Consider the following 23,555-nt stretch of genomic DNA (forward strand, 5'->3'; position numbering starts at 1 on the left):
ACAGGCGAAATACCCTCAGACTTCAAGAAGAATATAGTAATTCCAATCCCAAAGAAAGCAGGTGTTGACAGATGTGAAAATTACCGAACTATCAGTTTAATAAGTCACAGCTGCAAAATACTAACGCGAATTCTTTACAGACGAATGGAAAAACTAGTAGAAGCCGACTTCGGGGAAGATCAGTTTGGATTCCGTAGAAATATTGGAACACGTGAGGCAATACTGACCTTACGACTTATCTTAGAAGAAAGATTAAGGAAAGGCAAACCTACGTTTTTAGCATTTGTAGCTTTTGACAATGTTGATTGGAATACTCTCTTTCAAATTCTGAAGGTGGCAGGGGTAAAATACAGGGTGCGAAAGGCTATTTACAATTTGTACAGAAACCAGATGGCTGTTATAAGAGTCGAGGGGCATGAAAGGGAAGCAGTGGTTGGGAAGGGAGTGAGACAGGGTTGTAGTCTCTCCCCGATGTTACTCAATCTGTATATTGAGCAAGCAGTAAAGGAAACATAAGAAAAATTCAGAGTAGGTATTAAAATTCATGGAGAAGAAATAAAAACTTTGAGGTTCGCCAATGACATTGTAATTCTGTCAGAGACAGCAAAGGACTTGGAAGAGCAGTTGAATGGAATGGACAGTGTCTTGAAAGGAGGATATAAGATGAACATCAACAAAAGCAAAACGAGGATAATGGAATGTAGTCGAATTAAGTCGGGTGATGCTGAGGGAATTAGATTAGGAAATGACACACATAAGGTAGTAAAGGAGTTTTGATATTTGGGGAGCAAAATAACTGATGATGGTCAAAGTAGAGAGGATATAAAATGTAGACTGGCAATGGCAAGGAAAGCTTTTCTGAAGAAGAGAAATTTGTTAACATCGAGTATAGATTTAAGTGTCAGGAAGTCTTTTCTGAAAGTATTTGTATGAAGTGTAGCCATGTATGGAAGTGAAACACGGACGATAAATAGTTTGGACAAGAAGAGAATAGAAGCTTTCGAAATGTGGTGCTACAGAAGAATGGTGAAGAGTAGATGGGTAGATCGCATAACTAATGAGGAAGTATTGAATAGGATTGGGGAGAAGAGAAGTTTGTGGCACAACTTGACCAGAAGAAGGGATCGGTTGGTAGGACATGTTCTGAGGCATCAAGAGATCACCAATTTAGTATTGGAGGGCACCGTGGAGGGTAAAAATCGTAGAGGGAGACCAAGAGATGAATACACCAAGCAGATTCAGAACGATGTAGGTTGCAGTAGGTACTGGGAGATGAAGAAGCTTGCACAGGATAGAGTAGCATGGAGAGCTGCATCAAACCAGTCTCAGGACTGAAGACCACAACAACAACAACATAAAGAACGTGCTGTTATAGTCGGCGCACGAGCGATGGGTCACATCATCTCCGAGGTAGGGATAAAGTGGGGATTTTCCCGTACTATCATTTCATGAGTGTACCGTGAATGTCAGGAACCCGGTAAAACATCAAATATTAGCCATCACTGTGGCCGGAAACAGATCCTGCAAGAACGCGACCAACGACGACTGAAGAGAATCGTTCAACGTTCCGCAGATTTCTGCAGATTTCAGTGCTGGGCCATCAACAAGTGTCACCGTGCGAACCATTCACAGAAACATCATCGTGATGGGCTTTCGTAGCCGAAGGCCCACCTGTGTACCCTAGATAACTGCACGACACAAAGCTTTACGTCTCGCCTGGGCCGTCAAAGCCGACACTGGACAGTTGATGACTGGAAACATGTTGCCCGGTCGGACTAGTCTCGTTTCAGATTGTATCGGGCGGGTGCATATGTACGGATGTGGAGATAATCTCAGGGATCCATGGACCTTGCATGTCAGTAAGGGGACTTGGAGTGATACGGGACCCCTGATACGTCTAGATACGATTCTGGCACGTGACACGTACGTAAGCATCCTGTCTGATCACATGCGTCCATTAATGTCCGTTGTGCATCCCGACGGACTGGGAATTCCAGCGACACCCCACAGGCCCGGAATTGCTACAGTGGCTCCAGGAAAGCTCTTCGTAGTTTAAAGACTTCCGCTGGCCACCAAGCTCCCCATACATGAACATTATTGAGCATATCTCGGACGCCTGGCAACGTGCTGCTCAGAAGAAATGTCTGCCCCTCGTACTCTTACGGATTTATGGACAGCCCTGTAGGATAGATGGTGCCAGCTCCCTCCAGCACTACTTCAGACGTTAGTTGAGTCCATGCCACGTCGTGTTGCGGCACGCTCGTGGAAGCGCTAGAAAATATTAGGCAGGTGTACCAGTTTCTTTGGCTTTTCAGCGTATCATCACAAGAGTTTTGTCTACATTTGAATATTAAGTAGCAAAGTTGCACCTGCGTCTACTAGATAGCGCTCTCGCTGCCATTTCATGTTCACCTTGAAACTTCTTTATTTCAATGAGTGTGGCTCTTCTTAATTTGCTAGATGACTGAGACCCACAATAACCTAGCGCACTCAATCTGACTGCTCAAAAAAAAGATAACCTGATTTCAAAAAAATAATTCAAAAGAATGGCCCTGACTAAAAACAAATCCTAACAATAACCTATACATTTAATTAAGCATTTGCCTCACAAAAATCTTCGTTACGCGAACTACTGCAACACAGTGAACGTCAGTACAGCCAGCTAAATAAAAGACTCTAACTGCTAAAGCCGCTGACTATTAATAGGCATGTGGTTAGCAAAGGAAAGATTTTGTTGAAAACCAAATAATGTATTTTTTACCTAAATAATGTGACATCCAGTTCAAACACGCATATAAATAGACGTTGACATCCAGTAAAAAGATATATAATCATGAATAATTTTCAATCTCCAAGTCGGATACTTCCAGATCGTTAGCCTAAGCCAACGCCGGCCGGTCGAGTGGTTCTAGGCGCTACAGTCTGGAACCGCGCAACTGCTACGGTCGCAGGTTCGAATCCTGCCCCGGGCATAGATGTGCGTGCTGTCCTTAGGTTAGTTAGGTTCTAAGTTGTAGGGGACTGATGACCTCAGAAGTTGAGACCCATAGTGCTCAGAGCCTGACTGATCCTTTTCTGTTCCTCCCCTATAGTAAAACTAGAAATTCATTCGCGGCGTATGTGGGATTACCGCCACAGGGAGAATGGATTTGGCCGAGGACCATTGCTGATCCTGTGACTAGGGACACATATCCTTTGAATTATATTCGCTGAAATAAAATGAATAGACGAATTTCCACTAGTCATGAAATTTTTATTAGATTGCAGATTCCGCTTTTGAGACAGTTTTTGACTGATATTATTTCATGTCACTGACCCTTCAGTGAGATCCCCTCCCTCGGTTTCCATTTCAGTGAAGCCAGTTTAACAGTATTGTGTCTTAAGAAGACTTCCAACTCCTCTCTGATTGTCACTATGCAGGAACGCATGGCAGTGCTGTAGCTACACGTTTCTTTACTGGTCACAGAAAGTTTCGTAGGAGACCATTTATACATGTAGTATGTAAATGAAATAACCTACGCTATCAATTCAGACCTCTACCCTCCATCAACGCTAACTTATTACATTTAACAATCATGACTGCTGGCTGTTCATCTCCAACTACCCATCAGTACTTCCATCACTGCTGGCAAATAACTTCCTACTGCCCAACAATACTGGCGATTAACTTCCAACAACGAGTACAACCAGCCAGAGAGTCTCTTACAAAGAAATCGCAGTCAGATCCAATGCAAAGCGCTACACAGCGCTTCCAACACTGAAGCAGCTGCCGCGACTGTTAACGCGGGCGCCTCAGTCCGTTGCAACCTGTGGCTGTACAGGTACGAGCAGTGCTTAGAGGCTCGCCTTCACACATTCCTTTTGAATATTTTATGACTAAAGTCCTTCTAGCCTGTTATTTATTTTATACGTGACATGTAAGTACTGTATTGTTAGTCAGTACTTACACTTTTTTATATAAAAATTTTTTCTTCCTATTAATTTGTAATTATGTTATAGACGACTTTAAACGTCTAAATTCTGATGAAAGCACTCTTAGAAGTATTTATACCTGGTTACTAAGGCTAAAAAATTGTGACCGAGGGCTCATTTGTTTCAATTTTAATTTATAAATGGTCACTGAACCAAGCAGCCATGTTCAAGACTCTGCGATCTCTTCCACAAATTAAGGCTTATTTTTGGTCTAGTAGACTTGATTTGTCCAGAAATGCCCTCTTTGTCTGTGCTTTTCTTTTGTCCTCCTTGCTTCATCTCTCATGCGTTATTTTGCTTCCAAGGTAACACAATTATTTTCGCTTGGTCTACTTCGTGGCCCTCAATTTTGATGGTTAAGTCTCTCACTAATCTAAGTTTCACTACTCCCTATTGTTTTCGTCTTTCTTAGGTTTACTCTCAATCTATATTTCTTGCATAGTAGACAACTCATTCCTATGAGTATGCCCATGTAACTTTTCCTTAATTTCGCTGAGAACACCAGCGTCATCAGTGAATCTTATCAACAATATTCTGTCACCATGAATTTTAATCCTATTCCTGAATATATATTTTATTTCCATCGTTGCTCCTTCGATAATCAGATTTAACAGTTGGGGAAAACGACTCCATCCCTTTCTTGCACCCTTTCCAATTAGGACACGTCCATTCCAATTGTTCCCTCTTGGTTATTATGCGTATTGTATGTTGCTCATCTGTCTCCCTGCATGGACTACGGAAGTTCCTTGATAGGTTCCAAGACAAAAGACTGAGCCAACAATTTATCTGAAGGTGGGTAGATGATATCAACTAACATGCAGGAGAGACATGAATGTGACACTCTGAAATGAATGAATCAATGAATTAAGTTTTATCACATGTTATACAAGATGTACACCATATAAGATTATAGCCACGGGACTGTACATCTATCGACACAATTCTTTTGAGTGTGTGACGACTTCATGACACGAATAAAAAAAACAACGTTTCGGATACTGTAACATACTGCATTCACAGGGACGACTACCTGCAGGGTAATCATTTTTAACATACTTGTGGAACCACAGCGATCGTATTTACTGTTTAAAAGAAAGCAGTCCAGATCGCAATAAATTATTTATTTTTGGTTTTGGTAATGGTTTCGGTCTACAAGAGCATTATCAGACCACAACCTCTGAAATGTACAACATGTATAATGGGTCATGAATGACAAAAATTTGTACACCTTAAAAAACGAAAGACCCAGTATAAATGTTGCATATTTCAGAGCCTCTGGGCTGAAGATAGTGTTATACACCGAAACAGGTTACCAGAATAAAAATAAATAATTTATTGCCATTTGGAGTGCTTTAAAGAAATACTGGAAATGTGTCCCTTGAACTTTGTGTATATCGACGAAAGCGGCGAGTGAATATTTGCACCAAGACCCGGAATCGAACCCAGGGCTGCTGTTTACTAGGTAGGTGCGCTAGGCACTAAGCCACCTCGGCATAGCTACTCTGACAACTGCACAGATTACCCTGGACCACCTCCCTCTCACGATCCAAATTCTCACTGCCGCCTCTTTCTCCTTCAAATTCTGCCCTAACCACAAATAGAATAGCCGAGGCTTAAGTCTACATACATAAAATCATATCTGTATGTGATCAGAAAAGTCTGTGAAATTGTATCATTTATTTTATATAAGTATCTGCACCTGAGTTTCAGGCTGGATTCCCCATTCACGTTCGATGCTGAGGTGGCGATTCCAGAATGTGGAGAACCTCGGCAGTTCTGTTCGTGTGTAAGGGGGATTTTAAAGTAGACTGGGGCGGTAGTGAGAATTTGGATCGAGCAAGGAGGCGTGCCAGGGTAATCCGTGGAGCTGTGTGAACGGCTATGACAAGATGGCTTAGTGTCTAACGCATCTGCCCAGTAACCGGGAAACCCGGGTTGGATTTTCGGCCTTGGTACAAATTTTCACTCGCCTCTTGTGCCTGTATACACAAAATCATATCTGCATGAGACCAGAAAAGTCTCTGAAATTTTGTCATTTCATTTGTACTTTGACCTTACGTGTGCTCCTTGATCTCTACGCCTCTACTTTCCACGTGAATATAACATATCACATCTGCATAAATGGAGAGTGCAGGACTGCAGTGAAGAACTTTACAGCATACTTGATGTGGATGGTGAAAACTCGCTTTTCTATTGTCGAACCCCACTCCATTAAAAATGTATTAATGTACAGGGTGGAAAGTATTTTTTGGTTAATAGGTAAGACCCAGTAAGAATGTTATTTTAATAATTACCTTCAATATTGCCCATCCCTAGTAAAAATACAATAACACACCAAGTTAAGTTTACAGGGCTCTCACACGACTCCCCTCTGTTAGGTTAACAGATGAGAGTGGCTGAAGGAATGCTTTAAAAACACAATGTCAAAAATTTAAAAAAATGCTAAATCACGAAAAACAAGCGACACTTGTGGCAATGAGACAGCCTACGGGAAGAACCAGAAAAAGATGCAAAGAGATTCTTTCTTATGCCAAGTAGGCGGCTGGAGATTCAACTGCGCATACACAATAGAAAGAACATATCACAAATAAACACAATGATGACTTTTGTTTAAAACATTAGCCGAACCGTTGGTTATTATTTAAGTACAGGGATAGAGATATATACAACTGCAAGCACACATCGCAGATATCCACAGTGATGGATGTTGGTTTCAGCAGTAACCAAATTATGGGTTATTAGTTAAGTAGAGAGACATGGACTAGGTTGTACATGTAGTTGTTGTGGTCTTCAGTCCTGAGACTGGTTTGATGCAGCTCTCCATGCTACTCTCTCCTGTGCAAGCTGCTTCATCTCCCATTACCTACTGCAACCTACATCCTTTTGAATCTGTATAGTTTATTTATCTCTTGGTCTCCCTCTACGATTTTTACCCACCACTCTGCCCTCCAATGCTAAATTTGTGATCCCTTGATGCCTCAGAACATGTCCTACAAACCGATCTCTTCTTCTAGTCAAGTTGTGCCACAAACTTCTCTTCTCTCCAGTCCTATTCAATACCACCTAATCTTCAACATTCTCCTGTAGCACCACATTTCGAAAGCTTCTATTCTCTTCTTGTCCAAACTGTTTATCGTCCACGTTTCACTTCCATACATGGCTATACTCCACACAAATACTTTCAGAAACGAATTCCTGACACTTAAATCTATACTCGATGTTAACAAATTTCTCTTCTTCAGAAACGATTTCCTTGCCATTGCCAGTCTACATTTTATATCCTCTCTACTTCGACCATCATCAGTTACTTTGCTCCCCAAGTAGCAAAACTCCTTTACTACTTTAAGTGTCTCATTTCCTAATCTAATTCCCTCAGCATCACCCGAATTAATTCGACTACATTCCATTATCCTCGTTTTGCTATTGTTGATGTTCGTCTTATATCCTCCTTTCAAGACACTGTCCATTCCGTTCAACTGCTCTTCCAAGTCCTTTGCTGTCTCTGACAGAATTACAATGTCATCGGCGAACCTCGAAGTTTTTATTTCTTCTCCATGGACTTTAATACCTACTCCGAATTTTTCTTTTGTTTCCTTTACTGCTTGCTCAATATACTGAGTGAATAACATCGGGGAGAGGCTACAACCCTGCCTCACTCCCTTCCCAATCACTGCTTCCCTTTCATGTCCCTCGACTCTTATAACTGCCATCTGGTTTCTGTACAAATTGTAAATAGCCTCTCACTCCCTGTATTTTACCCCTGCCACCTTTAGAATTTGAAAGAATTTTTGAATTTGAAAGAGATAAACCAGTCAACATTGTCAAAAGCTTGTCAGGACTGCAAAACTGTATCGCAAGTGTTCACACTGACTGTGTAGTCCTAAAGCATTGACGGCAAGCCGACCAGCGTATCGCAACGAAACGGCTTGAAGATGGCGCTCACCTGGGCCCTAATGGAGGCTGCTGGCAGCTCCACACCTCCAGGAAGACAGAGTTCAGCGCCCCTGTGAACGCTGATTTAACCAGTTGCCCATTGCTGGTCGGGTGCAGTTCGGTCGCAGTCTTCGAGAGCATCAGTACTGAGTAGTAGGAAGCCTATACGTAGCTTGCGTTGTGCGAGTGGTAACGGTGTAAAGTACTTGTCAGAAATAAAGTGATCAGTTAATATTAAAAGTGTTATGTACAGATCATTTTGGATTTCTGCCACCGGCTATTGCAAACTTGTCTCCTTCCTCGTTTGTGTCCGAGCTGACGCCCACAGTAGCCGACGCTATACTGATGAATTCTGGTTTCAACATTAGTCGAACCGCAGATTATTTCATTTACATACTAAATGCATAAATGGTCTCCTACGAAACTTTCTGTGACCAGTAAAGACACGTGTAGCTACAGCACTGCCATGCGTTCCTGCATAGTGACAATCACAGAGAAGTTGGAAGTCTTCTTAAGACACAATACTGTTAAACTGGCTTCACTGAAATGGAAATCGAGGGAGGGGATCTCACTGAAGGTTCAGTGACATGAAATAATATCAGTCAAAAACTGTCTCAAAAGCGGAATCTGCAATCTAATAAACATTTCATGACTAGTGGAAATTCGTCTATTCGCTTTATTTCAGCGAATATAATTCAAATGATATGTGCCCTAGTCACAGGGTCAGCTATGGTCCTCGGCCAAATCCATTCTCCCTGTGGCGTTAATCCCACATACGCCGTGAATGAATTTCTAGTTTTAGTATAGGGGAACAGAAAAGGATTAGTCAGGACCGTATGCGTGCTCAGACAGTCGAAAGGTTAACGAGACTGCTCCCGAAAGCAGGAAATCCGGGTTTCATACCTCGCCTGGGATAAATTTTCGTTGGTTTTTGTTCAGTATGAGATAAAGCTCCACGCTGTCAAACTAAGTGGGACAGACATCTAGTCACTGCATTCATAAATGGGACGGGAGGGCACAAGTCACGATCTGATCACCAGTTATAGATTATTCGCGTTTTTCGTTAACCTACTGAGGCAATTGCGCAGATGGTTAATTTAAAGGGGACGCAGCCAATTGGTCGCCATCCTTGCCAAATCCCGGTTTAGTCATGGACGACACGAGTGAAACGCTAAGACTGAACCACGCAATTTCCACCATTTGTCATGTTTCCTCATCGACTTTGTCGATCGCAGGCAGGACAGCGAGCTTTCGCAGCACCCACGAGTCTCCGGCGCAGAGCGGATGGGCCTGGAGGAAGCCCCTTGTGCTTTATAAAGCCGACTCGCCGTCGTGTCCACACTGAACACAGTACAAAATGATAAACAAGGAGAGTAATTACAGATATCTGTAGGTTGAGGTTATGTTTACCCCTTTCCCCTGTTTCTGTTAGCTGTTACCAGTACTTATACATTTCTTGGACTGTAGCAGAAATGTAGACCATTTCTTACTTTTCAAACAGCCTCCTACAAAGTAATTCCACTGTATGCACAGTAAGGTGGTTTGAATAACTGCCATTACCACCCTTTATCAGTGTCAGATGCAAATATAGTTTTTTGCGTCACGTCTGTGGACTTGTTCATTTTTCATCTTCCACCAGTATATGACATTATCAGGGCGAATGCAGATAGGGATAAGGACGCAAACAAAGTATTTTTTCCTGTTTCCCGGACTTATTTCTTTGTAGTTATGTAAGAATTTTTCTGAGTACTGAAACTGTTTTAAATGTATCATACATTACTTCTTATCTCAAGCAAGGACAAGGTCATGTCTATGACCTACGCATCGTTAAAGTACTATCAATTCTCGTTAAAAACAACGGCAAATGAACCACGTCCACTAAATAAATCCTAAATCACATGGTTTTGTTAAGCTGTCCTGGCAAACAGTTCCCCCGTAAACCTGTAATGTCAAAACTTATGTACAGGAAATATGTCGGCAAAGCAGAACAACAAACATGGGATCGTCTTGGGATGATACTGGCCACAATACACGCTTAGGTACGGAAAATTGGTCACTATGGAAGCATTCAGAAAAAGAGGAATGCACTTCCATACATTATCTTCTTTTTCACTTAAAAATATTTGGTGTGATACCTTATAATATGTAGATTCAAATGTGTAAGTGGTAGCCTTCCATCAATAGCATGATTTGCTGGAAACTTCATTTCCGTTTGATTGGCCATGGCCACTTAATGCTCTCTCGCTAACACCTCCTTCCCTCTACCCGCCATCCCCTTTGGCTCCACGTGTTGCCCTACAGTTGGCTCTTAACCAGAAAAGTGGGCTTCCCGCGCCAGGGTTCCCGGGTTCGATTCCCGGCGGGGTCAGTGATTTTCTCTGCCTCGTGATGACTGGGTGTTGTGTGATGTCCTTAGGTTAGTTAGGTTTAAGTAGTTCTAAGTTCTAGGGGACTGATGACCTTAGATGTTAGGTTCTATAGTGCTCAGAGCCAGAGCCTGAAAAGTGGTGTAGGACAACATCAGGATGCTTGAGAGCAAAGCGTATCTTCAAACTCTACAGCCTGGCGGGACAGCCAGCCCCATCAGATATAAAACGGGAAGTGGCCGCGAACACAGAGAGAAGCAAAGCAGAACTAAACGCTGCTCACCCGCTGCATGGACACCAACATCTCCCAACCAGGCTCATATTTAGGAAGACCTTTCTAAAAATTTCCGTCGAAGACAGTATATCACCGTCAATGGCACGACAAAATCTTTGGATAACCAGAAACACAGATATCGCATCGCTGATTCCACCTTCGGAGGCTCTCTCCCCAGGCGAAAACCTGCAATGGAAAACGTGGAAGTCCCTCAACAGACTAAGTAGTGGTGTGTTTAGAACAAGGGATAATATGGTCAAATGGAACTGTCCTGGGGAACCATCAACTTTACTCGAATGCGAAGCCGGACAAACCACCAAACTCCTGTACAGCTGTTCCCAGTGCCCAGTTTCCTACACGATCGGGACATGTTGTGGGCCAGGGACAGTGCTGTCGAGGTCGCCAATTTTTGGTCTGGTTATATTTAGCGCCTGTAATCTGTTCATATACGCTGAAGAGCCAAATAAACTGATACACCTGCCTAATATCGTGTAGGGCCCTCGCGAGCACGCAGAAGTGCCGCAACACGACGTGGCTTGGACTCGACTAATATCCGAAGTAGTGCTGAGGGGAATTGACACCGTGAATCCTGCAGGGCTGTCCATAAATCCGTAAGAGTACGAGGGAGTAGAGATCTCCTCTGAACAACACGTTGCAAGGCATCCCAGATATGAAACTTCCTGGCAGATTAAAACTGTGTGCCGGACCGAGACTCGAACTCGGGACCTTTGCCTTTCGCGGGCAAATGCTCTACCAACTGAGCTACCCAGGCACGACTCACGCCCCGTCCTCACAGCTTTACTTCTGCCAGTTGCTAGGGGACTTTTGCCTTTCGCGGGTAAGTGCTCTACCAACTGAGCTACCCAGGCACGACTCACGCTCCGTCCTCACAGCTTTTTCTTCTGCCAGTTGCTAGAGTACTTGCCCGCGAAAGGCAAAGGTCCCGAATTCGATTCTCGTTCCGGCACACAGTTTTAATCTGCCAGGAAGTTTCATATCAGCGCACACTCCGCTGCAGAGTGAAAATCTCATACGGGAAACATCCCCCAGGCTGTGACTAAGCCATGTCTCCGCAATATCCTTTCTTTCTGGAGTGCTACTTCTGCAAGTTTGGCAGGAGAGCTTCTGTAAAGTTTGGAAGTTAGGAGACGAATTACTGGCAGAAGTACAGCTGTGAGGACGGGGCGTGAGTCGTGCTTGGTTAGCGCAGTTGGTAGAGCACTTGCCCGCGAAAGGCAAAGGTCTCGATTTCGAGTCTCGGTGCGGCATACAGTTTTAATCTGCCAGGAAGTTTCATATCAGCGCACACTCCGCTGCAGAGTGAAAATCTCACACCCAGATATTCTCAATAATATCCTTGTCTCGGGAGTTTTGTGGACAGTGAAAGTGTTCCTGCGGCCACTCTGTACCAATTCTGGACGTGTCGGGTATCGCATTGCCCTGCTGGAACTCCGCAAGTCCGTCGGAATGCATAACGGACATGAATGACTGCAGGTGATCAGACAGGGCGCTTTCGTACGTGTCGTCCGTCAAAGTCGTATCTACACGTATCGGGGGCTCCATGTCACTCCAACAGCACACACCCCACACCATTACAGAGCCACCACTAGCTTGAACTGCCCCTGCTGACATGCAGGTATCATGGATTCATGAGGTTGTCACCATACCCGTACACATCTATCCGCTCGACACAATGTGTAACGAGACTCGTCCCACCAGGCAACATGTTTCCAGTCATCAACAGTCCAGTGTCGGTGTTGAAGGGCCCACGCGAGGCATAAAGCTTTGTATCGTGCAGTCATCAAGGATACACGAATGGGCCTTCGGTTTCGAAAGCCCACACCGATGATGTTTCGTTGACTGGTTCGCACGCTGACACTCGTTGATGGCCCTGCACTGAAATCTGCAGCAACTTACGGCAGGGCAACACTTAAACGATTTTCTTCACTCGTCGTTGGTCCTGTTCCTGAGGGATGTTTCTCCGGCCGCAGCGATGTCTGAGATTTGGTGTTTTACCGGATTCCTGATGTTCACGGTACATTCGTGAAATGATCGTGCAGGAAAATCCCCAGTTCATCGCTAATCGGAGATGCTGTGTCCTGTCGCTCATGCGCCGAAGCAGCAGTAACCGATCTAGCAACTGCACCAGACATCTGTTGTCTTATATAGGCGTTGGCGATCGCAGCGCCGTGTCCTGCCTGTTTACATACAGGGTGTTTCAAAAATGACCGGTATATTTGAAACGGCAATTGAAACTAAACGAGGAGCGATAGAAATACACCGTTTGTTGCAATATGCTTGGGACAACAGTACATTTTCAGGCAGACAAACTTTCGGAATTACAGTAGTTACAACTGTCAACAACAGATGGCGCTGCGGTCTGGGAAACTCTATAGTACGATATTTTCCACATATCCACCATGCGTAGCAATAATATGGCATAGTCTCTGAATGACATTACCCGAAACCTTTGACAACGTGTCTGGCGGAATGGCTTCACATGCAGATGAGATGTATTGCTTCAGCTGTTCAATTGTTTCTGGATTCTGGCGGTAAACCTGGTCTTTCAAGTGTCCCCACAGAAAGAAGTCACAGGGGTTCATGTCTGACGAATAGGGAGGCCAATCCACGCCGCCTCCTGTATGTGTCGGATAGCCCAAAGCAATCATACGATCATCGAAATATTCATTCAGGAAATTAAAGACGTCGGCCGTGCGATGTGGCCGGGCACCATCTTGCATAAACCATGAGGTGTTCGCAGTGGCGTCTAAGGCAGTTTGTACCGCCACAAATTCACGAAGAATGTCCAGATAGGGTGATGCAGTAATCGTTCCGGATCTGAGAAATGGGCCAATGATTCCTTTGGAAGAAATTGCGGCCCAGACCAGTACTTTTTGAGGATGCAGGGACGATGGGACTGCAACATGGGGCTTTTCGGTTCCCCATATGCGCCAGTTCCGTTTATTGACGAAGCCGTCCAGGTAAAAATAAGCTTCGTCAATAAACCAAATGCTGCCCACATGCATATCGCCGTCATCAATTCTCTGCACTATATCGTTAGCGAATGTCTCTCGTGCAGCAATGGTAGCGGCGCTGAGGGGTTGACGCGTTTGAATTTTGTATGGATAGAGGTGTAAACTCTGGCGCATGAGACGATACGTGGACGTTGGCGTCATTTGGACCGCAGCTGCAAGACGGCGAACGGAAACCCGAGGCCGCTGTTGGATCACCTGCTGCACTAGCTGCGCGTTGCTTTATGTGGTTGCCGTACGCGGTCGCCCTACCTTTCCAGCACGTTCATCCGTCACGTTCCCAGTTCGCTGAAAGTTTTCAAACAGATCCTTTATTGTATCGCTTTTCGGTCCTTTGGTTACATTAAACCTCCGTTGAAAACTTCGTCTTGTTGCAACAACACTGTGTTCTAGGCGGTGAAATTCCAACACCAGAAAAATCCTCTGTTCTAAGGAATAAACCATGTTGTCCACAGCACACTTGCACGTTGTGAACAGCACACGCTTACAGCAGAAAGACGACGTACAGAATGGCGCACCCACAGACTGCGTTGTCTTCTATATCTTTCACATCACTTGCAGCGCCATCTGTTGTTGAAAATTGTAACTACTGTAATTTCGAAAGTTTGTCCGCCTGAAAATGTACTGTTGTCCCAAGCATATTGCAACAAACGGTGTATTTCTATCACTGCTCGTTTAGTTTTTATTGCCGTTTCAAATATACCCGTCATTTTTGAAACACCCTGTATATCTGTATTTGAATACGTATGCCTATACCAGGCGCTTCAGTTTGACTCTATTTGCCACACGTTGTATCTACATTTGCTCCGTATACATTAACTATATACCTTTTTTCTTATTCTTATTTTTTCTCTATTTTATATCCAAAGCGTTTGACACGAATAAATAAATAAATAAGCAGAAAAGTGAGACTATCTCTGACCTAACGGATAGAAAAATTAATAAATACCTGCAGTGAATTATACCAGTGAAGCACAGATTGCTTGAACGCGTAAGGTAGAAGCTCTCCCAGAAGGCAACTGGTCAGTCACTAGAGGATTCTTCCGTTGCTTCGGTGTGACAGCAAGGCGGAAGCATGCGAGTGCCGTCTTGCTACGGTAACTCTCGTAACGGCACCGGTGCAGATAAAGTAAACGGCGTTCGCCGCCTGGAAGCTTATGACGCAAACTGGCACCTATTAACTAATTTTTGCAGCGATCAGCACACAGTGCGAGACAGGTGCCTCGCGATAGCGGCGACTGGCCCCCGACAGGCAAACAGCAGCTCGCTGTGCAGTGGAGGGGCAGGCTGGCCAGGTATTGCCTCAGCCGACGCGCGCTTCTTGTACGGAATGTTTCGAGTCGGAGATAGCCAGGTCGAGACAAATTGTTCAAATGGCTCTGAGCACTATGGGACTTAACTTCTGAGGTCATCAGTCCCCTAGAACTTAGAACTACTTAAACCTAACTAACCTAAAGGCATTACACACATGCATGCCCGAGGCAGGATTCGAACCTGCGACCGTAGCAGACGCGCGGTTCCGGACTGAAGTGCCTACAACCGCTGGGCCACCGCGGTCGGCAGGTCGAGACATATTTATACAGTACCTGTATAGTGCGGAGTGTGCTAGCTGGCGATGATAGCTGTGCACAGCCGGAATCCAATGGCAGGATCAACAGACTGTGTGAGTCTGACTTTCAGCCGGATTTACACAGCCTTGTGTACAGATTACAGACTGGTCTCCCGTCTACACCTCGGAAACACCATACATGAGCGGTTAAAATAGGAGAACAATTCCGAAATTGATGTCTTCCATAAGTTTCCTTGGAAATTACAACAGATGAATCTGAAATGTGTCCTCATTTACCTGACACTTAGAAGTAATAAATCTGTAGTGACTTTGTAGTGACGTCGAAAGATCCTTACTTAAAGACTGAAAGCTGGTTATGCCAAGACAGGAAATAGTAGTAATCCGCTGAATTCCAGTCCCTTAACACTAACGTCGATTTGCAGTATGATTCTAGAACGCATATTGTGTTCGAATACTATGAATTGCCTTGAAGAAAATGTCTTATTGGCAAACAGTCAGTACGGATTCAGAAAAAAATTGTGTAACGTATCTCGCCCTCTATTCTCATGGAGCAATGAGTGCTAACGACAGGGGATGTCAAACTGATTCCATATTTTTAAATTTCCAGAAAGCTTTTGACAAGCGACCTCTAATCGAATTTTGTGCCTATGGATTATCGCCTTAATTATGCGACTGCATTCCTGAGTTCCTCTCAGAAAGGTCACATTTCATAATAATTAACGAAACGTCAAGGAGTAAAACACAAGTAGTACCTAGTGATCCTCAGGGAAGGATTATAGACCCTCTGCTGTTCATAGTCTACATAAACGACATATCTGAGCAGCCCTCTTAGATTATTGTAGATGATGCTGTCGTTTACCGTCCTGTAAAGTCCTGTAAAGTCATCAGATGATCAAAACCAAGTACAAAATGGCTTAGACACGATATCTCTAAGGTGCGAGAAGTGTCAACCACTTCTCAGTAAGGAAAAGTGTGAAGTCGTTCACATGAATACTAAATGAAATCCGCTAAATTTCGGTAACACGATAAATCACACATATCTAAAGGTTTTAAATTCAGCTAAATACTTAGGGATTACAGTTACGAATAATTTAAATGGGAAAGCAAACCAAAGACGGCGTTTTATTGGCAGAACACTAAGGAAGTGCAATATATCTATTAAAGTGATTGCTTACACCTTGGTTGTCCGCCCTCTTCTGTAATTCTGCTGTGAGCTGTGGGATCCGCATCATTTAGGATTGACGGAGGACAAAGAAAAAGTTCAAAAGACAGCTAGTTTTGTACTGTCGCAACATAGGCGAGTGAATTCCACGGACATGACACGTGAATTGGTGTGGTAGTCATTAAAACAAAGGCATTTTTCGTTTTGGCAGAATCTACTCGTGAAATTTCAATCACCAGCTTTCTCCTCCGATTGTGAAAATAATGTGTTGAGGTCCATCTACATAGGGAGAAATAATTATCACAATAAAATATGAGAAATCAGAGTTCTCGCAGATATATCTAAGTGCTCGTTTTTCCCGTGCACCGTTCCAGAATGGAACAGTACAGAAACAGCTTGAATGTGGTTCGATGAACCTCTGCCAGGCACTTAACTGAGAACTGAAGAGTACTTATGTAGATGTGTTGTTTGTTGTTGATGTGGTCTTCGGTCCTGAGACTGGTTCGATGCAGCTCTCCATGCTACTCTATCCTGTGCAAGCTGCTTCATCTCCCAGTACGTTCTGCAGCCTACATCCTTCTGAATGTACTTCGTGTATTCATCTCTAGGTCTCCCTCTACGATTTTTACCCTCCACGCTGCCCTACAATACTAAACTGGTGATCCCTTGATGCCTCAGAACATTTCCTACCAACCGATCCCTTCTTCTAGTCAAGTTTGCCACAAACTCCTCCCCAATTCTATTCAATACCTCATCATTAGTTATGTGATCTACCCATCTAATCTTCAGAGTTCTTCTGTAGTACCACATTTCGAAAGCTTCTATTTTCTTCTTGTCCAAAGTACTTACTGTGGATGTTTCACTTCCATACATGGCTACACTCCATACAAATACTTTCAGAAACTACTTCCTGACACTTAAATCTATACACGATGTTAACAAATTTCTCTTCTTCAGAAACGCTTTCCTTTCCATTGGCAGTCTACATTTTATAGCCTCTCTACTTCGACCATCATCAGTTATTTTGTTCCCCAAGTAGCAAACTCCTTTACTACTTCAAGTGTGTCTTTTCCTAATCTAATTCCCTCAGCATCACCCGACTTAATTCGACTACATTCCATTATCCTCGTTTTGCTTTTGTTGATGTTCGTCTTATACCCTCTATTCATGACACTGTCCATTCCGTTCAACTGCTCTTCCAAGTCCTTTGCTGTCTCTGACAGAATTACAATGTCATCGGCGAACCTCGAAGTTTTTATTTCTTCTCCATGGATGTAGATGTATACTTCAGTATATTCAAAAAAGTCTTGTGATACTACTGACCTAGTACCTCCATCGAATTCCTGAAATAATTTCGCTTAGATAACACAAGTTGGGGTATTATCTGCCAGGCGCATACTGACGCAACCTCTTATCTCAAGTTCATGAGATAGATTTTAGATTTTTTTGGAATTAAGTTTGGGTCAAGCAAGAAGACTGACTGTCTCCTGTACTTTTAAACTGTGTACCCAAGAAAGCGATCCGCAATTGGTGAATAGAAAAGAGTGACAAAGATGTTGAAAAATGGTCTCAGGCTTGACTGTAGATCCATGAATTCGACAGTTGACTTCCTGGTCTTTGCAGATGCTGTTGGTTGACTGCTGTTGGTTAAGAAGTTGACGTTATCGGTATCCTTTGGTTTTTAAAGTTCTGACAACAGCCGTGTTTGCAAGTTAACGTATGGAACTGGATTAAATTGATAGGCAAACCGCAAGCATTACTCAATGAGAGCTATTAAACGCAGATAACTTTGTAATAGAGCACGGGAGACGGCGATTCAGTTCAACAAAGCAGTCCCCTAGCGTTATCTACACTGCTAAAAAGATTAGAGGGTCAAGAATTTGATCGAGTGTATCATGTACGTATTCCGTGATTAAGATAATTATATAATGTTACGCTTAGTCTTCCGAAGAGTTTTAATAATGAGACCAATCCTCAACTACACTTTTGAACGGCGTAGCTTGGTAACAGTATTCAAATGTATCGTGCTATGTCCAGAGAAAACGGAATGAAAATGGTTCAAATGGCTCTGAGCACTATGGGACTTAACATCTGAGGTCATCAGTCCCCTAGAACTTAGAACTGCTTAAACCTAGTTAACCTAACGACATCACACACATCCACGCCCGAGGCAGGATTCGAACCTGCGACCGTAGCAGTCGCGCGGTTCCGGACTGTATCGCCTACAACCGCTCGGCCACCGCTGCAGGCGGAAACGAACTCTACCATCTAGTGAGTCTTGTTTACAGGCACGTGACTGAAGCAGAAAGTTTTCGGGGAATTACATTACCACAGGAAGATTGGACTATTCGTGCAGTGTCTACAGACCTAGGTAAGAAACATTGTGAAACTGGGACATAAACAAGAAAGTCAGGGCAAGCAAGCAAAACGGGAAACATCGGCCAGGGACGGCAGATACGTAGTTTTTGTTCTCTCTATCAGCACACTGCCACTCCCGAGAACCTACAAAATGTTCTATGAGCAGCATCTGTTTACAGTGTCGGTGAAAAAACAGTACGCAACAGACTTCGAGAGTCCGGTTTAAGACCAAGGAGAACTTATCACGTCCTCGATTAACTGCTCGGCACATGAGCATGAGAGATCGACTTCGATGTACTGAGTAACATAGGCACTGGCAGCTGCGCCATTGGCGTAATGTATTGTTTACAGACGGGTCCTGATTTCGGCTACCAAGGTGCGACGGACGTATACGTGTACATCGTCGTCGTGGTGAACATTTATAATCAAGCGGCAGTCCGGGAGATGGACAGATTTGGCTGCGGCTCAGTCAGTTTGTGGGGTGGCATCACGATCGATGGTCGATTCGACCTTCACATACTAAGAGACTGGCTTAATGCTTAGAGCTATATCAACGAGATTATGCTGGGTCATGTTATGCATGCTGCAGTTGTAATGCGTTCCCTAGTTTGTGCTGCAACAAGACAATGCGAGAGTGGATTCAGCAGCACCCACAACGGAAATGTTACAGCACCTCGCGATTCAAACATTAGTCTGTCTGGCCTGTACAGGGTTCTGACCTCAGTCCTATTGAAAATTTATGGGATGTACTCGACAGGCAACTTCGGGCCGTCCTGTAGCTCCTCAAAATCTTGAACAACTTGCAGAGGTGCTTACTGAGGAGCGTGCAAAAATTCCACAAGAAAATATTGGCAGATTTGTCAGGAGTATTCCTCGAAGATGTGAGGCAGTAATACAGGCACATAGAGCGTCTGCCAGATATTGAAACTTATTTTTGTGTCTTATGTGACTTAAGGAGTTTCCAGTTTGGTTTACGACACTGTGTTAAATTTCTGGTTATAACATCAACATGCGTGATGAGAGGAGAACATGATGTGTACACTTCTGTTAAATAGTGGTTAAATTTTCTTGAAAAAAAATCTTTTTCATTCCAAACATTCCTGAAAAAGTAATGCAAGTATTTCAAATGTTGTCCCTTTTTTTTTTTTTTTTAGTAGTAAAGTTTGTATGAGCCGCTTGTAGCTTTAGATGTGACGCTATGTTGTGCTAGCAGAGTGAAAGTAATCCTGAAATTTCCCAATACGCGTTGGAAGTATGCGAGAATAGTGTAATGTTGTCAATGAAAAGGTTTTACACGCTGTTGTTTACACATTTCTAACTTCGACATGTTATTAAGCGTAAGTGTAAAAAAGGTGGAGGTCAATCACGTAAGCTTTGGTCCTATGACGAATACCACTGAAACCACCAAGAAAATTTCAAGGCCAGTTCTTCTGCATTTTGTGCTGCCACCGATCTGCTTTGTAATATTGTCCTCAGATGAAACTATAGTTTACCGATGTCCTTCCCACCCATTATTTTACTGCATTGTTTGCGAACGACTTCAAAACCTGTTTCAACCATCCCATACTGAGTATGCCTTCCGTCAGTTGTCACCGTTTTGTAAAAATATGTTTGGGCGTTCAAATGTTTCTTCAGTCTACACGCAGCATGTTTCCGTTGTTATTTTCTTTCAAATTGTTGTGACAGATTACGTATTTTACTTGTTTTCCTGGCTGTCACAATTCTGATGTCTTTGTACAAAATTTGAATTTTAGAAATTTCGTTATAAAGTTCACCGTTGACCAACATCTCTATGCATCATACATTGGACGAGAAGTACCAAATGGTTATCATTGAAGCGCAGAGGTCGAATGTGGGCTGTAATTATCGTACGGCAGCGAAACGTGGTAGATATGCTAAGGCGTTAATGCGGAACCCTTCTACACTGCAAAGAAATTGGTCCCAATCTTGGCTGCCAGTGCAATTTGGCGCTGTGCGTGGAAGAAAGACGTACAGGAATGCTACCATATGCAATGAATTAGGAAAGGGGCGTGGCCAGAAAAGGTGAAACAAGTGAGAAACACATAATGTTTATTATTGTTTATTTTATTATGAATCGCCATTTACACATTTTTTTTTAAATATGAACATCGGAGACATCGATGAGACGCTCTAAAGCGCCAGATTTGCACCTGGTGGCCAAAATTTGAAATAATTTTTTTCCCAGGTGAAATAGGTTCCGTATTAACACATTAGCATTACCTACCAAATTTCGCTGCCGTAGTGTATTTACAATCCACACTGGGTCTGCGTGATTAGCTGTACTTTAATTATAACTACCCCGTACATTCCTCTTAGTTCCTCTTAATTCCTATTGTTTTCCCCTGGAGACCTTCAGTATGTTGTGAATAACACATTCAAAAAATGTAACGTTGTTAATTTCAGGTTTTACATTACCTTTTGTAAAGGAGACAACTCACCTTCCCTCAATCTTTGAATCAATTAAGTCACTGTATTTCAGAGAGAGTGGAGTTATTATGAAGAGGTGAATAAAAAGTGTATCATTAGTGGGTGTGCCAGTATTCATGTAAGAACCAAGCTTTATTTCCTTTTGTCTGGGATGTTTCTTCAGCACGTCGTTGTTAATCGCGACACCAGCTCGAGGATAACAGAGCAACTCACGGACTCTATGTCAGAAGTCTTCGTCGTAAGGAGGCATGCAGATGGTCGTGTTTCTCTCACTCTGTTGGCAAGTGGAACAGGAGTGACACACGGTACCCTCCGTTACGCACCATTTGGTGGATTGCGGAGTATGTATGTAGAAATAGACAGCGTACAAAACGTCACCCTTTGTTAACGTGGGATGCGAAATCAGTTCTGCAGTCGACGAATGTTGTATGTTAATGTGGATGAAAAGATACAAGACGTTTGTCTAGATACAAGAAAACATTCAGTTGAAAGTTCATTTGTCGCAACCATTTATACAAATAACAGAAAATGTCTTTCATTTACCTCAACGAAACGATGTAGGCTATAAATTAATTAATAGCAACTGCACTACAGTATTGTATTTCACGGTTTTCGTACTAGATAAAGGTACATTCGTTCTCAGTCACGTTACGGATCAACAGATCAGATTACGTTTAATGCCGGAGCACTCAAACAATGATAATCGATAATGTTCATCGCATTCGCCAGGAAGTCGGTACTCTTGATCTCACTGACAGAAATTTCCGTGGATGCTGCAACAGAATATGATGGCTCTTCTCTATTCCAGTGACCATCCTGCATCTCCGTCCGTTTCTGCTATCTCTAAAGTACTGTTTCAAAGCATATCCTAAAACAACTTTGGAGAAATTTTGGCTGTAGGAGACACCGGTTTAACAGGATCATTCGCGAACTCTCATTCATCCGCTTCTGCTCTTATCGCATGACACTGCGACTACATTCCACACAAAGCACACTGACTTCTTACAGGCGGATTCTCATGGAAAATAATATAGGTAACCAGCAAATGTTCATTTACGTTTTATTAAAACAAAGCACCGTTATTAGTTTCGAAGCGGTCGGCAGATATTATAGTGACTTTTAACAATTGTGTTATTTCATTGACATAGCTCTGACTGTATGGAGTCATGTTTCCAGTTGTACCACTAGGTGGTGGACCCTTCAAAAATCCTGTTTTGTTTTTTGTGCAGACATCATGCACTCAGTTCTTTGTAAATAGCACAAGGTTAATGTGAACAGTCATCTGAAGATGTCTCTGTCAGTTCGAAAAAGACAACGGTGTAATTTTTAATAAATAGTATAAAATAGAACTGGTTCTTGTTTTTTATTTCCTATTAGCATCCATCTGTATTTTCTGTCACGGTCTCATTATGCCACTTTTTCGCAGAACAGAATTACACTCACTCAGTGTTCTTCGTCTTTGCATGTTAATTTCTACGCTTTCTTCTCCTTTCGTTTCATAATATATTTACATTTAGACGAAAAGGAAATTAGTCCAAGATTTGTTTGTTTTGATGTTTCACCGCCGAGGCCAGTTATTTTGTTTCTTGTGGTGATACAATTTCACAGATATGCTCCTGCACTGCGATGTTCAGAATAAAATTCTTTTTCATTGGACACTGCTGTAGCTATGTGAATTTAATATCGATATAAATAATGTCTAATAACTGCCGGCAGAGGAATGAAAGGGGAGGGTTGGGGAGGGTGCCTGAGAGGTCAAATGAACTATTCTATACACAATGAATCATTACTAGCATTTTAAAAAACTAAACTTTTACCCAAGACGCACGGAAACTAGTCTCGCGAAGAGGCAGCATGTTTCAAGCCAAATCCCTTCGGTAAGCATAGGAGGAATAGCTCTTTGGTCAAAGAATATTTCCGAAGTTAATTTTCTTTACACTACGAACCGTCCGCCGATTACGACAGTTGGTGCACTTCGCACATTTTTGTACTATTAAGAGTTCTGGCCCACATTAGGGCGGCGCAGAAAATCTCATCGGAATATAAGATGAAGTGAGTTTATATGTTCGAAACGAGACTAAATGCAACCAGGGATTCAAAGTCAGATCAGCACTGCACTAACTTCTCACTAGCCTAATGAACCAACACACCAAAGGAACACCCCCTCTTTGAATCAAGGTATATTTGCGTTCTCGGTGAATTTTGCTTTCTGCGCGTTGGGCCGTGGTGTAGGGAATATGTGTGTGCGTAACGTTTCACCTGCCAGTGCTGGAAATACCACCAGAGGCTGTACACACTCAGATAGTAGTAACAAATTTAAATAAGCTCAGCAAGCCGAACTGTTTATACGTACCCACGCAATGATCGGTGTGTGACGCCATCTATCCGACAGAGCATACAACGTGATACTTATGAAAAAGCAACCTGTCGCCACGCAGTT

At 43.0% G+C, this 23,555-nt stretch overlaps 1 protein-coding gene and 1 non-coding gene across 2 annotated transcripts in view; both read right to left on the minus strand.

Moving 5' to 3' along the window:
* The window catches only part of LOC126336331 (homeobox protein aristaless-like), an 814,245-nt gene that overhangs the window by 377,570 nt on the left and 413,120 nt on the right, over positions 1 to 23,555 (minus strand). The gene's annotated exons all lie outside the window — the stretch shown is intronic.
* Positions 11,243 to 11,317, minus strand: Trnas-cga (transfer RNA serine (anticodon CGA)). Its single transcript has one exon. It is a non-coding gene; the product is annotated as a tRNA-Ser (tRNA).

The sequence above is a fragment of the Schistocerca gregaria genome, chromosome 2, assembly GCF_023897955.1.
Source record: "Schistocerca gregaria isolate iqSchGreg1 chromosome 2, iqSchGreg1.2, whole genome shotgun sequence".
Lineage (NCBI taxonomy): Eukaryota > Metazoa > Arthropoda > Insecta > Orthoptera > Acrididae > Schistocerca > Schistocerca gregaria.